The sequence below is a fragment of the Lagopus muta genome, chromosome 11, assembly GCF_023343835.1.
Source record: "Lagopus muta isolate bLagMut1 chromosome 11, bLagMut1 primary, whole genome shotgun sequence".
NCBI classification, from domain to species: Eukaryota; Metazoa; Chordata; class Aves; order Galliformes; family Phasianidae; genus Lagopus; species Lagopus muta.
In genome coordinates this window covers 2461466-2477172 of record NC_064443.1, presented here as the reverse complement: position 1 = coordinate 2477172, position 15707 = coordinate 2461466, and the positions used below count along the sequence as shown (strand labels likewise).

The window sequence follows — 15707 nt, the reverse complement described above, 5'->3', positions numbered from 1 at the left end:
ACCTAGTAGGAAATAAACCTGAGCCAGCAGTATTACTGGCCAATACAAGCCTAGCAGATCCATTTTCTTATTCTTTCACTTACTTTTGAACCAAACTGGATGTAAAGCCAACCTCAGATGATTACTTTGATTACAGCCCCTTCCCCCTTTGCAGCAATTGAGTTCTCAGCTGTGACTCACAGATGCCTGGTGGCCACACACAGCTCACTGGAAAGGAAGAAAGCAATTCTCCTTTTCCTCTTGTTCAAACCGCAGTGGAACTCAGTAACAGCCAAGAAAGGCAAGGAGCTGTAGAATCACAAAGGGGAGGGCATCTGCTTGGTGCAGACCAGCCCTCTGGGGATGGCAGGTGCTCCTCTCCCACCCATGTGGCACACCTAGCCTGAACCCACATTTGATGCGTGCATTTAGGAGCCCACTGTGATTTATGGGAAGCAGAAACTGAGAGAAACAGTGTCTCAGAAAACTCTCCCATCCATCAGTTTCGGGAGACCTGCAAGTCTTGCCCTCTAGGATAAAATTTTCCTTCCTGCAAACACGGCGATGCTGAACGCAGCACAAAACCACATGTTCCCCAACAACAAAAGCCTCTCTCGAGAAAGGGTGGGAGAAAGCGAGGAAAAAAATGAAGAGACAAAGAAAAGGGAGGGCTAATCCTTCCCTTCTGCTGACACGACAGTGCTGGAACGGGAATGTGACAATGAGCATTACATAAGGCTGCTCTCACCACCATCCCCAACGAGACACGCTGGCATTACACAACATGGGCTGGTGGCACAGGCCCTGCCAGCCACTGCTCCGGGCTGTGACACACAGCAGGGCCAGCCCCTGGCAGCCCTGGAAGAAGTAAAAGGGATATTCTTCAGGAGATGGCAGTGCTCACTTCCACATGGACTTCAGAAGGAGCGCTGGACAAAGGCAGAATGAAGCAGCAAGCTCTATTTGTACACATGCATGTATGGATAACCATTCGCTACAAAAAGGGTGATTGCATTTAGTTAAAAAAAAAAATAAATTATTTAGTTACTCTGAAGTCGACATTGGCTTCCTAAAAGTAAACTCCTTCAAAACTCCTGGGGAGGGGAAATGCCCTCCTCAGCTGACTGCCCTATGGAGGGGAGTGCGTAGTGCTGCACTCCACAAAACCTGACCATCTGAGGTAAGCAGCAGTGATCAGTCCTAACAATCACTGATATTTCTCTATGTTAACGTCATAACTGAGTAAAAAATGCTTATTTCGCAGAGTCATATTTTCGGCACTGTCAGTGTCTGCATAGATGGCATTTGTGTTCCTTCCTAGAAGAAGGGTTAGGAATAGGAAACATCCCTCCCTCCCCAGATCACAGAATCACAGAATGGCCTGGGTTGAAAAGGACCACAATGATCATCTCATTTCAACCCCCTGCTGTGTGCAGGTCGCCAACCAGCAGCCCAGGCTGCCCAGAGCCACATCCAGCCTGGCCTTGAATGCCTGCAGGGATGGGGCATCCACAGCCTCATTGGGCAACCTGTTCCAGTGCCTCACCACCCTCTGGGTGAAAAAATTCCTCCTCATATCCAACCTAAACCTCCCTTGTTTTAGTTTAAAGATCACAGTTTTATTTTCAAAGCAAACAGCATTTCAGCACAAAAGCTACTTGCAAGTCAGATTTCACATGCTTCACCCACAGCACCTACAGCTACAGAAACCAATCAGCACCGAAGAAAGGAACAACATCCTGAGCAAAGACTGGGAAGACTCAACAGAGGGATGTGGCACACCAAGATTCCAAACTCATTGCACAGAAAAGATGAACCTGGATGAACCAGCACGAAGGACTGCCCAGTCTGGAATTCCAAGAAACAAGATTTCAAAAGTCAGCTGATGGGAAAGCAATGCCAAAGCCTTGTCTCTGTGAACACAGAAAGGTAGCAATAGGTTGGCCAATTTTGACAAGCAAGGAATGTCCAGACTATAGAAAGATCCCTCTAGGACTTCAGGCTCTTATTACACATAGGTGGTAAAGAAGTTATGTAATAAATTACAGCAGTGGAACAGAGAAGGGAAGGCAAAGAGCTGACCCCTTCTCAAAGAAAGCTCAGTCGCTGCCACTCAACAAGGTCAATCTGTGGCTCTGGATGTCGTGATATGATAACATTATGGCTCATCTACTTGAAGAGCATCCCAGGGAAAGAGCCTCACACAGCTCATAAGCAACGCTTCCTTCCTTCAGAAAGAGGAAAACTGCGTGTTTTCTCAATGCTGAGGGCCGAGTTGATCTATTCCACTTTCTCAGCACCGCCCTACCCACACACTTTTTTTTGCCCAGCAGAGAAGCACGCTTCATTACTGGGGAATGATTCACTGTCTGCAACTGTGTCTCCGCTCAGGAAATGTGTTCCCATCACCAGTGGTCCAGGGCAACCAGCAGCCCCTCTGAGGCAGATGCCAGTCCCACTGCACACCATTACGCAGAGCTAACCACAACCCAGCCCTGCTTGTGCTCAGCTGTCAGCAGTTCACCACTGAGGCTTGCAGAGGGCTGGGAGCTCGTTTCCCGTGCCTCATCCTTCTTCCTCTCCAGCACTGGACTCAAAAGTAGGTTTCTGGTTTAAGCAGTTTTTAGAAAAAGACTTCAAAACAGGTTTGTCCCTCTTTATTTGCAGCCCCACCTCCAGCAATCATTACGCTACAGAGGAGAAAGTATTACTTATGCCACCTACAGTTTACCAAAGTAAGTTGAACACAAGCAAGAAAAGAAAAACTCCCAAAGCAGGAAGGAATGGAAATACACAGTTTTGAGCTCTCATGAAATAAAGATGACAATAAACATATGGCAGACCCAAAATGCTCCTGTCTGCAAAGCAATCAGACAGCAAACTTATTTTTACTGGCTACCACAGTAGATTAAAAATCCATTAGAGGATTCAGAACTGTCAGCAGCATGGGTTTCTTCCAGAGCCATTCCTTCCAACAGAACGTCCTGCTGGCAGAGGGCCGGGAGGATTTGCAGTTAGTGCCACTCACAGAAGGCACTTTTCTGCTGGTTCTGAGATCAAGGTTACCAAACACTTTCATCTTCACCCTTCCCACTGAACGTATCAAAATAAATCAGGTACCTTCCTACCCTGCACAAACCCAACCTAGCATCTGTTTCCCTCCTGCTTGCAACCAACTGGATGAAAGAGCCTTCCATGCTTTTGTCTTTAGCCACAGCCGTGCCACTTGCTTTCCTCCAAATTTTGAGGATATGACTCTGGACACTTGAAATTCCTTTCAGTAGAGCCTTAAAAGCCGAACAAGTTTGTCACAAGAGCCTCACAAATACTGCTAACACAAAGATGACCTGGGAGTCACCACACCATATTGGTAACAGTGACAAGCGCCCACTCCCAACAGATGTCAAGCATTAATTACCCTTATGAGCCCCCATAAACGTATATCCAGTGCTATGACAGGAAGGCTCAATTGAGAAGGGACTCTGGTAAACGAGCACCACGGCAGCGATATACACAAGTAGCTGCTGGCTACTGGACACAGCTCTGAAGGAGCAGAAGAGCCGCTGTCTGTCAAGCTCACAGAATGACTTAATGCTGATAAACACTGGGAATGTCTTTTGTAGCTCTGGCTGGCGCTGAAAAGACACTGCTGTACAGACATTCACACCGAATTCAGCCCAAACACTGTTCCAAAATGCACAGCATCCACCTGTGACCTTGGGAGGAAATACCTGTAGTGCATTGCTTCTTCCAAGAAGCACAGGTCTCAGCTGAGCAGCCTTCCCAAGCCCTCACTTCATCCATGGAAGCTCGCTGAGTGGTGCTGCAGAGGGACACCACAGCCTAACCCCCTCATGCCCACCTGCTGATAACCCCTGTGAAGTGTACTGGGAGGAGAATATCTTGTCCTGCTTTTATTTTTCCTCACTAATGAGTTATTAATTAGTAACCGAATCAAGGCTGCAAATTCACTTCCCTCAAACTACTCACTTGGCAAACTGTAGAATTGTTGGTCATCATTCACTGGGCAGAACCCTGACATTTGAGCAGTAACCCTTTCCTCTCGATGGGTATTTGTGTACAACCAAAAGTGATGGGGCACTTCCAGAGCAGATTTACTGGCAATGCTGTAAAACTCACTGAATTTCATTCCTAGTCCCTCTTTATTAAAGGCAAATGGCAGAAACTGAAGTCTGTCAAGAGGCTGCACCTGCTCACGGCAATGACAGCATATGGGTGCATACAGAGGTTTCACGCTAACAGCGGGGGATAACAGCTTTGTACCTCACCCTGTTAAAAGAGGCATTTTGCTGACCAGAAGCATTGATTAGTTGAAATATAAGACCTCCTCTTCTGTGTTTTTCATGAGCGCCGTGGCAGGTAGTGGAGGAAAGAAAAGGCACCTCTAAACAACTGGGTTGTTTCTTTTTCAAGGGAGAGTCAGAAAAAAGCACTCAGAGCCCACATGATTAAGCAGATCACCTATTTCCTCACTGTTCTCTACTCATTTACTCATTACCTGGGTCTTACTTTCAAGCAGTTAACTACTGTCCTTAGAGCATAAACAAGCTCAGAACAAGAGGAAGGGCCTCCCTGCTCATGCTCCTTGAGAACAGGATGCGCAGTCACAGCAGACCCGGCTTCAGGCTGGCTACTGCACAGCTCCCAGTGTGCTGCCTCATAGCTTCCAAAGTTAAAAAAATCACACAATTAGGGAATCCAAAGCACACAGCTTGCACACAAAGCTCTCCTCCACAGGTAACAACACCACATCCCAAGAACGATGGGAACAAAGTCCAATACAGCCTCCTCTGGGGTAACAAGCCTTGTGGAAGAAGTCTGCAGCCCAACAGCCCCTGCCAACCCCCCCAACCTCTCACTCATCCTACACCCAGGAGCTGCACTGAGCTGCACCAAGGCTCCCTGTACCCCTGCACTTCTTCCAAGGAAGGAACACAGCTCCCACACCGCTCCTGCAAAGGAGAAGCAGCTCACTGCAGTGTTAAGCACTCACAGTGCAAGAGTAATCTAAATCTCTGGACAATTACGTTACACCACAAATGCTGTTTCTTTTGCTTTCGACATCCACTGATGCAAATGATAAACAATAAGCATAAATAAGCCGGAATAACATGGTATGGCAACAAAAATCCTATGCTCACCCCATCAACTAGAGACACAGCAAATACTCTTAACCACCCCAATCACAAAGTAAACTACCATCAGACCTCCTCACGTAAGTCCTTAATGATTTATAGTATTTAATGATCGCTTCTATCAACAGGTCAGGGCAATTCCATGCGGGTACTAGCATTAAAGGGGCGAAGAAGGGATAAAGCTCTATTCCAGGGAGCAGGCAGCTCAGCTGTCCTGAGCCAGGGACTGCAGGCAGCCCAGAAGGGCCTGCAGGGCAGCGCAGCTCCTCTCCCCCAGCACTGCTGTAGGACTAGGAGAGGCAGAGCTGTGTATGGGGACAAAGGGAAGCGAGGCAGCCTGCACCATCCCTGCAGCAGAGAACAAGTGGGTAAGTGCTGCAACCTCACAAGGAGGACTGTGCTTTGCCCATCACGCCCTCAGCCTGAGACCGGGGGCTAATTTTTAGTATCTGAATGAAGGAAGATCACTTCCTTCAACTCTCAGCCTTTCTTTGTTTTTGTGTTCTGCATAATTACACCTGAGATGAGTAGATACTCCTGGGCTGTCCTAGAACATCAACATCTTCCCAAGATCTCCCTTGGGGTATCAATATCTCATTTCATTCTTGTTCAGAAACTTCTGCTTCGATCTCAATCTACCCTACGCCTCATTGCATGCTTCAAACCCAGGGCTCTTTGCACATGATGCTTTCTCTGCTTCAGATCCTATAACAGCAGGGTCCCCAATCCATCCTACACAACCAAGGGCCACCATGGAGTTCTGGCCATACTGCATGCAGTGCCTTCCATTCAAGTTCCCTGCAAACTCCATGCTTGGTTCATCCACTGCCAAGCTTCCCCCAGAGTGCTCCAGGCAGCACAGTTCTTATGCTAGGGTGAGACTGCAGCTCCAGAAACCTGAAAGAAAACTACTCCTGCTGTCCAGTTCCATAGGTGACTCCTTCCACACGTTACAACCTCACACTAAATGTCACAGACAAGTGGACATGGGGGTGAGGAGAGGAGATGTCCCCTCAGCAGCTATGAGAAAGCCACCAGTCTGGGAGAGGATGCACATCAAAGCAAAATGAAGCATACAGACTGGCATCCTTACCTCCCAAGTTCCACAGTCCTTCCCCCAACCCAAAACCACCCCCAGACCCCTGGAGGATTAACTCTGCTCTCCCCCAACCATAAACAATAAGAGGCGGAGCTGAGGGAGAATTGGGCAGCAGCAGCATGAAACAGATAGGAATTCAGAGCAACAGGCAAACACTTTGTTTCCTCTCTGCTCCATCCTCTTCTCGTGTGCATTTTGATTTCCTACAGCACTAAACAGAAAATAAAAAGCCACCCACAAAGAAAACAAAACTCAGAACCTGTGAAAGACTTCCAAAAGCCTAAAAAGGGCTTGAGTTTGGGCTTCTGCTGGCTAGCGAGTAACAGAACACAACCTTGCTAATGTGAAACCTAAAGGCAGTCAAAAGTAAAGGCAAGAGCCAACAGCTTCATGTGCCAAAAAGACCCTTTTCTGTAAGGTGAAGTTGAGACTTTTCTTATTAAGTTAGTTAAACCATACAACTGTAGAAAGGTTTGGGTTGGAAAGGACCTTTAAAATCATGTCGTTCCAAAGCCCTTGCTGTAGGCAGGGACGCCTCCCACCAGACCACGTTGCTCACAGCCTCATCCAGCCTCTTCATTCCCATCTCCTGCAGTGCTTGTGGTGCATTCTTCCACAATAACAGCTGCAGTTAAAGCAGCGAGACCCGACAGACTACAGGCACCACTCAAAGCACAAGACAGTGTATTTTAACAAATTTTATACTCTTAATGGTTTAAAAACTGAAGGAGCAGAGCAGCAGGCTCAGAAATACAAGAGCCATTCCTTTCAGAACCTTTCATTACTTTTCAGAACCATTCCTGTTCCCAATGGTTATGAAGAGAAAAAAAGAAGCCATGAGCTTAAACTTCCTTCGTGTTCTCCCACCGTAAGGCTTTAAGTAAGGGAGCTGTTCACTTAGCACAACTTCTGGCTCCTTTACGGGCTTCTTTTTGCCAGCAAAATGGCTCAGATGAGATGACTGTGAGGGCAGCCAGAGACTTCTGCCACAAGGCAAGGAAATTCAGATTAACATCTAAACAGCCTCCCTCAATAGAAGGGCTTTATCTGTGAGCCCTGCTGCCCAGTATGGCTTAAGAGTGCAAAGAATAGAATGTGAGAACTTCCCTGCTTTCTAAGACTACAGTGTGAGCAGCAGTGGGGTGCAAGCAGCTTCTGCTGGGGAAATGCACTCAGAGGGAGACTTCTCCCAGTAGGACAGGAGCACCTCCCCCATGGGAACAGGCTGAGAGAGCAGGAGACCTTACAGCTGCCTTCCTGGACCTGAAGGGGGCCCATAGGAAAGAGTTTTTATAAGGGCAAGTAGAGACGGATGAGGGAAAATGGTTTTAAACTGGAAGAGGGTAGATTTAGACTAGATATTAGGAAGAAATTCTAATTCTAAAGGGTGGTGAAACACTGGAAAAGGTTGCCAAGTGAAGTTGTGTGCTCTCTGGAAGCACTCAGCACCAGGCTGGATGGGGCTGTGAACAACCGGTCCCATGGGTGGTGTCCTTGCCTACAGCAGGGGGTTGGAACTACATGACCTTAAAGGTCCCTTCCAACCCAAACCATTCTATGATTGCTCAAATCTCTGCCTTTTTCCTTCATTTGAATCATTTATGACAATACTGCAAAGCACCAGACATAACAGAAATCCCTCAACAACCCTCCATTCACACTGCCTGCACACCTCCTCCGTGTGGGGCAGGTGTGTGGCACCAATCACACACACAGCCCTATCCTTTGGGCTGCAGCAACACCCCTCCTCAGGGCAGGAATGGGGATATCACGGAATCACAGAATGGTCTGGGCTGAAAAGGACCACAATGATCATCTCATATCAACCCCCTGCTGTGTGCAGGTCACCAACCAGCAGCCCAGGCTGCCCAGAGCCACATCCAGCCTGGCCTTGAATGCCTGCAGGGATGGGGCATCCACAGCCTCCTTGGCAACCTGTTCCAGTGCCTCACCACCCTCTGGGTGAAAAACTTCCTCCTGATATCCAACCTAAACCTCCCCTGTCTCAGTTTAACACCATTCCCCCTTGTCCTCTCACCATCCACCCTCACACACAGCCGTTCCCCCTCCTGTTTATCCACTCCCTTCAAGTACTGGAAGGCCACAATGAGGTCTCCCCACAGCCTTCTCCTTTCCAAGCTAAATGAGCCCAGTTCCCTCAACCTTTCTTCATAGGAGAGGAGCTCCATCATACAAGCATCACACCAAGCCCGCATGTACACACATGTGATACAAGAGCTCTAATCACAATGCTTTGATCTTCTGGAGCACGGGCACTCATCAGCCATGGAGCACTTTCCTTTAATTTGCTCTTCTTGAACAAATCCTGCCACCAGCCCTCAAGCAAATCCTTTTTGGGCAATACCCATTTTCTAGTCTGACTCAGCAGCCTGAGCAGCTCCATCCCCAGTTCCCATTCCCGGCTTTGTCAGGACCATAGGGGGTTTTTTGTTTTATCTATTGGCCTTCGGGTGGCACGCAGCTCGAGCAATCTGCATTGAATGAACATGCTTTTACAACCTGCTTATTCCAGATTCAAATAACTCTGAAATAGATAGATAGATAGATAGATAGATAGATAGATAGATAGATAGATAAAAGCTTTCTTCACAAGCTAAAAGCTTAGAGAGAAGGATGTATGAGGCAGGACTGGGGTTTCCCAGCCCCAGCTGGCCCTGCAGACTGGGCACTCCGTCACCCACCTGGCCGAGCAATGGAAAGGTTCTGCTGTGGCTGTTAATCAACTCTGTCCTCGTGGAGCTCCAGTTCCTTCTTAATTAGATCAAGTCAGCTCTCCACTGAGAATGCCAGAGTAACGCCGTCCACTTATTACATGCCAAACACTACAAAGCGCCTTTAATTGTGTTCAGAAGTTCAGCGTCTCTCTGAAGTCTCTCCTTACGTAACACGCATTGCTTTGCATGTTAGGCCTTCATCAAAGCCCTCGTAATTCAGCACAGGCTTGGATGTATCTGTGACACCAGAAAGCCCGTGGGTATGCAGAGCTACACTGGCGTAGATCCATTCATCCTTTTGCTGCTTCCACACTCCAATTCACAGACACACCTGCGGAATGGCAGCTCTGGAACACGGCCCTGACCACCTGCACGCCAACGTGAGCACGCTGAAAGCACTGATATCACATCTAAGTGGTGCCATACCTTTTATTTTTTCCTCCTTCGAGGCAATTCTGGCTACCTGCAAATCACCGCAAGGCTTTCAGAGGTGTCAGGCTGACCTCAAGTCGGGTATCACACTGACTGAGCAAGAACAAAATTCAAATTATCACTGCTGCTCCATGATTACAACAGCGCTGAATGAGTCTCGCTCACTGGACTAAGCTGACATTCTGCTCTTTAACGTCAGACATAAAACTGAGTCAATAGCGTGCCTGACCTTCAAGGAGCTCTGAAAACCTATTTTCCATGCTTTGAGGAATTCGTCAGATCAACAATTTGGTACAATTTAGATTCACATGGCTGAAAACGTGTTTTTCCACACCTTCTTTAGGAGGAAGTTTTTCATACAGAGGGCGGTGAGGCACTGGCACAGGTTGCCAAGGAGGCTGTGGATGCCCCATCCCTGCGGGCATTCAAGGCCAGGCTGGATGTGGCTCTGGGCAGCCTGGGCTGCTGGTTGGTGACCTGCACACAGCAGAGGGGTTTAAGCTAAATGATCATTATAGTCCTTTTCAACCCAAGCCATTCCATGATTCCTGGTTTTCCTTTCAACTTCAGATGTGCTTAACCTGCCAGCAGGTGCATGCTGCCAGCATTAGCTGGTTACTGCAGCTGAGCATCAGTCAGCACTAACAACTCAGAATGAGGAGGCACCAGCTGCTTGCTTTAAAGGCAGGATGGTTGAAGCACTGCTACTTGCTGCAATACATCCCATTTAATTCATACCCATGGACAACATTATTTGAAAACACCTTCTCTATCACAACGCGCTTCCATTCCAGCTTTGTGCTTGGTCAAACTGCTCGCTACTCACACAGCTGCTCCTTGCTCCTGTCCCACTGACCCGATCACATGGCACAGAAGCATTTGAAACAATGCCATTTTGAGAAAATCAAAGCACAGGCTGTCCTGGTGGCATGGCCAGCCAGGGATGACCTGCTGCTGTGCCCCCACACACCAACACCACCTGGAATCCAGGGAGGACAGTCAAGCTGCCGTTCAGAGGTGCAAAACATGTTTGATGCATGCGTGCTTATCTGCACAAGTGCATGCATGACTGAGGCTCTCTTTGGAGCTGCACAGCCGTGTGCATGTGCATACAATGTGCCTCCATACGTGCTCACAAACAAAGCAGCACAAATGGTGGGCAGCATGCTGAACGTGAGTCAGCAGTGCGCCCTGGCAGCGACGTGGGCTAACAGCACGCTTGGCTCCATCAGCAGGAGCACGGCCCCATTGTGAGCAGCCATCCCTTCCTTTCACCTCTGTTGGGAACATCACGGGCAGCTTTGATGCCCCGCAACAGCAAAGACAGAGAGTTCAGTGGGGCACTCCAAACACTCAGGTCAGAGGCGCTGCTATGGGAGGAGAGGTGTGAGCGCTGGGACTGCATGCAGAAGGACACAAAGCAGTGGTCCAACTGCAGCAGCGGACGTTGTGACCTGACGTCAAGGAAAGGCTGATCCCTGCCAGGTCCAACACAGCCTGGGGCAGGGGCACAGAGCTGAATCTTTGTCTTCAGGGGGTTTCAGCTCCAAGGGAAGAAAGAAAAGCTGAACCCACTGCTGTGGGCTGTGCACACGTGCAGTCCCTCCTGGCCAGGATTAACACCATGACACCAACTTGGATTCCAGAGGGTGCTATCACAGCCTACTACAATTTCTCCATCGGATTATAACCTTTCAGATCCTCACCAAGGCAGAAAGCACATGGTTCGGTTCTTCTCAGAGCACACCGTGTTCCAGCTAAGGAGCTGCACTGCTCTCCAGTACCAAAACTGGAATTTGGACAGATTAGTGGGATGCAGAAGTTATCGATAACTGAGGTGTAGAACAAGGGGAGCACAGGGGCCAAATACTCAATTGACATCAGTGGAGAAAGTGGCATTTGGTGGGAGACAGAAAAGATTGCACACTACATCCACATCAGCTCTTCCTTAAAACGGCGAGCGTGTTTTCCTTAAGAATCTCACATTCAGCACCCTCCATTAACAAACAAGCCCCTCATGCTGGTGCTGAGAGGACCATGAGATAAAAGGCTGCACTGTTCACTCTGTGTACTTAAGATATACACCTTCATACCCGGGAAAGAAAGCACCCTTGCTCAACAAACAGGCCATGTCGGAGCTCACTCAGACTCAGACGCCCAGCATGGGCAGAGCAGGCTGTTTTGTTTTCATCCCTCTGCTGGACGCTACTGCCCCTAGAGCAGCACTACCAAAACAAAGGCTGTTTATTCTGAACTAATTGACTTTGTATCGAAGCAGACAGAGGGCTTTACGGCCCGTTCCTGGAGCCGGGGAGGGACGGAACCTCCGGCTCGGATCCCATGGGCTGAACGAGTATTCACCAAACATAGCACTTGGGTAACTCTGAGAACACCCAGCGCTACAATAAGACAAGATTACAAAGACGAGCAGAGGTGCACGCTAACACCTCCTCAGCATAAAAAGAGCTCCCGTCTTTTAAAGACTTTTTCAGCGACAAAGATTCCACAGCTGCACACAGACAGCCCCGGCCGAGAACTTTGGAAGCCTTCGTTTCGTACAGACGGACGGAGCAGCAGACCTGGGAATCGGGGGGAACGTGTCCGGTGCCGCAGCCGGGAGCGCTCAGACCACAAGCAGCGGGAGCGACCCCGAGGCGGATCAACGGAGGAAACGAGGGAGCCAGCCGGGCCCTCCCCCCCGAGCTCCCCAGCGCGCTCCGCGGCAGCACCGTTACCGCGGCAGCACCGTTACGGCCGCGCCCCGGTCACGGCCCCGCGGGCAGCGCACGGCCCCGCTCGCGGCACGGGGGGCGGCCGCGGCCTCCCGGGGGCTCCCCGAGGCCCCACCCCCTCTTAGGCCCCGACCGGCGCCGCGCCCCGGGGATGCCGCCAGGGGAGAGCCGCGCCGGCTCGGCCCAGGGCGGGGGCTGCAGCCTCGGCCCCGCTCCCCGCCGCCCCCGGGCCCGCGGGGCGGGGCGGGCGGCTCTCCGCCGGTTCGACCCCTCCCCCCTCCCCACAGCACACCCACACCCACCCCGCGGCCTTCCGGCCCGCTCCCGGCGCGGCGTCGGCTCTCACCTCGGCGGGGGGGTGTGGGCCGGGGGCGCTGCGGGGCCCTGGAGCTGGCAGCCGCCCGCCTCCGTACCGGCCTCGGCGCTCAAGCGCCGCTCGGGAGCCGCATCGCACAGCGTCCGGCCGCGCGCTCCCCCGGGCAGCAACAGGCGCCTCCGCCGCAAAGGTTCCGCGGGGCGCAGAAAGGTTCCCTCCCGGCTCGGGGGGCGGAAAGCGGCCCCGGGGAGCTGCGCCGAGAGCTGCCCCTCTGCCCACGGCCACGGCCCAGGCTGCCAGGGCCCCTCCGTGCCCTTCGGCACCTCCGCGGATGGGGCACCCACAGCTCTGGGCAGCGGTGCCCGTGCCTCACCGCCAACAAAAGCTCCTTGTTCGTATCCGTTCTTCCCCCCGGTCACAAGCCAACCATTTGCTACTCACTGCTGTGAAAAGCAAGTTGCCCGTGCAGGACATCGCTGGGAAAGATCAGGGTGAAAAGTGAGCCCTCCCAAAGCAAGGAAATTAACCTGATGGTTCTGGGTGGGTTCGGTGCTTCTTCATCAGCAACATCAACAGCGGGAACGACTGCACCCTCAGCACATCTATGTGTGACACCGAGCTGAGTGGCACAGCTGATGCAAAAGGAGGAAGGGATGCCATCCACAGGGACCTGGACAAACTTGAGAAGTGGGCACAAGTGAACCTAATGAGATTCAACAAGGGCAAGGTGCTGTACTTTGGGCTGGGGGCAATCCCAGATGTGAGCACAGAGTGGGAGAAGAACTTGAGAGCAGCCCTGCAGAGAAGGACGTGGGTGTCCTGGTGGACGAGAAGCTGCACACGAGCCAGCAGTGTGTGCTCATAGCCCGGAGGGCCAACAGCATCCTGGGCTGCATCAACAGCGGGGGGCAGCAGGCAGGGAGGGGATTGTTCCACCTCTGCTTTGCCCTCATGAGGCCCCACCTGGAGCACTGCGTCCAGGACTGGGGGCCACAGTAAAGGAGGGCTGTGGGGCTGTTAGAGCAGGGCCAGAGGAGGCCACAAAGATGCTCTGTGGGCTGGAGCACCTCTCCTATGGGACAGGCTGAGGGAGATGGGGGTGATGAGCACAGAGAAGAGAAGGCTCCAGGGAGACCTCACTGTGACCTTCCAGTACTTGAGGGGAGCTTTCACCTAGGAGGGAGAATGACTTCTTACACAGACTGATAGTAAAAGAGGGAATGGCTTTAAACTATACGAAGGGGGATTTAGGCGAGATGTTAGGGGTAATTTTTTTTGCTCAGAGAGTGCTGAGGCACTGGCAGTGCTGCCCAGAACTGTGGGTGCCCATCCCTGGAGGTGTCCCAGGCAGCCAGCCCACAGCAGGGCGTTGGAGCTCAATGATCATTAAAGTCCCCTCCAACCTCAGCCATTCCATGATTCTGTGGTTCCTATCAAACTGGACTGGAGGTCAAGTCCCTGGTTGTTCCCTGGGCCAGAGGCTGGCTACTGACCACAGGTGAAAGCCTGGTAGGTACAGAGAGCAGCATGCCCCCTGCCCCTCCCTTACAGACTTTGCTTGAGTGAATACCACTGCCCACCTGCAGTAGGCTTTGCACTGAGCTGGGCAGGCATACACACATGGGGAAATTTCTCTAGCTGGATGTTTGGGAAGACCACAGCAGAGGGATGCAGAGCACAGCTCCTGTTCCTTCACTAGGCCCCAGCTGCAGGCAGACATAGTTCCTCTAATCGCAGGGCCAACACGGTCCCCCTGGCTCTTGAGAACCCAAGGGAAGATCCATAAGGTCCATAAAACAGATAATTTCCCACCTGACTTCTCATGCCAACATGCATGGAATCATGGCGAGTATGAGCAGAACCAGGTCATTTTCCATCTGGGTCCAGCACCCCATGGCACCAGCACAAGTAGAGCTGATGAATAGCCCACAACCTACACTCAGCCTCAGAAGTGCAAGGCAGCCACTGTATCAGTGCAGGAAAGGCCATTAGATTTGCAAGCAATGGCTTTACCCTCTGCTCTCCGTAAATGACCGTGTCACTGACAGTCTGAATTGTGTTCGTGAGTTACATGGATTAGGAGCTGTTGAGGTCGTTTGTACAGTACCTCTTCCTGAGGTTTTTTACAGCTTAACGGACAGGAAGCATTACTGGTGAGCATCCACTTCCTAATGATCTGCCCCAAATCTCCCCACCTTCCCTTTGTTCTGTTTTGTCCTACAGTCACTCTCAATTAACGGTGCAAAAATAAAACAGATGTCATCCAGCCTTCCTAAGCTGCACATGCATTATTCATTGACATGCCCTAATTGCCTCTCATAACCACAAGCACTTCCGCACACGGCTATGTCATTCTTGTCCAGCAGAGCCCAGTTTATAACATTTCAAGCTGCTTTGGGAGGGGTGCTCTCAAGTCCTACCTTTCACAGCCCTTCTGCTCACAGCTCCAAATTAGATCCCAACACACAGAGTTGACAGGCCTTGGTTTCACATCCAGATGAAAGTGTCCATCAAGTACCTCTGCTGCACTGATGCTCAGCATCCTGAAAAGGAGACTCACCCTGCTGTAGGCACTCAGCGTTCTCTTTCCACACATCTCCTAAACCTATTTACCATGCCACAGCTGAGAACACTGCGAAAGGTGCCACAGGGGAATGACATGACACCATTAACCCCGGCTTTCCCTTCAGGCTTGGCCAAGGACATACCATGGATCTCAGAGAGAATGAGACACTGGAGAAGGGAAAGCAGGGAGTTTTGTTATGGGTAATCATTGCCTGGAACAGCCCAAGTTCTGCACGCAAGGCTCTGAACTACACCTGTCCAGGGAAGATTCAATGATGCAAGTAAGGAATTTAAGAACAAATGCAATCCCCTCTTAGAAAAGGTCACCCAGCTTTTCCTGGCAATCCCCACAGCAGGGATCCTCGCTCAATCAGGGCTCACACTGCTTAGCCACCTCCTACAACAACCATGAGATCAGCAGTAAACCCCCCTGCAGAGCACAGAAAGCTCAGACACCCCCTTCACAGGGGCAAAGCTAAAACTGCAGCTCCACTGACTTACCTGTGAAAATCCATTAGCAAATTCCCAGCAAGTCTCAAGGAAAAAAAAAACAACTGGGAAGTTAGGCAATTTCCTTCTTGTTCTGCTCAGCCACGATGAGAGGCAGTAGAGAAACTGAGCATTAAGCAAGCTAAGCACAGCCTTACAAGAAGGCATTACCATGTTACTACCTGCATGCTTCTAAATCCAATC

The 15707-nt window shown here is 50.8% G+C and overlaps 1 protein-coding gene across 4 annotated transcripts in view; it reads right to left on the bottom strand.

Annotated features, from left to right (window-relative positions):
- RAD54L2 (RAD54 like 2) overlaps positions 1–15707 on the bottom strand; it is a 56704-nt gene extending 40997 nt beyond the window's left edge. For 3 of the 4 annotated variants that reach the window (XM_048958054.1, XM_048958051.1, XM_048958049.1), the window contains exon 1: positions 12480–12597. The gene's annotated coding sequence lies outside the window, so the exon portion shown is untranslated. Of the gene's footprint in view, positions 1–12479; positions 12598–15515 lie in introns of those variants that run through there. The other variant, XM_048958050.1, reaches the window with a different exon arrangement.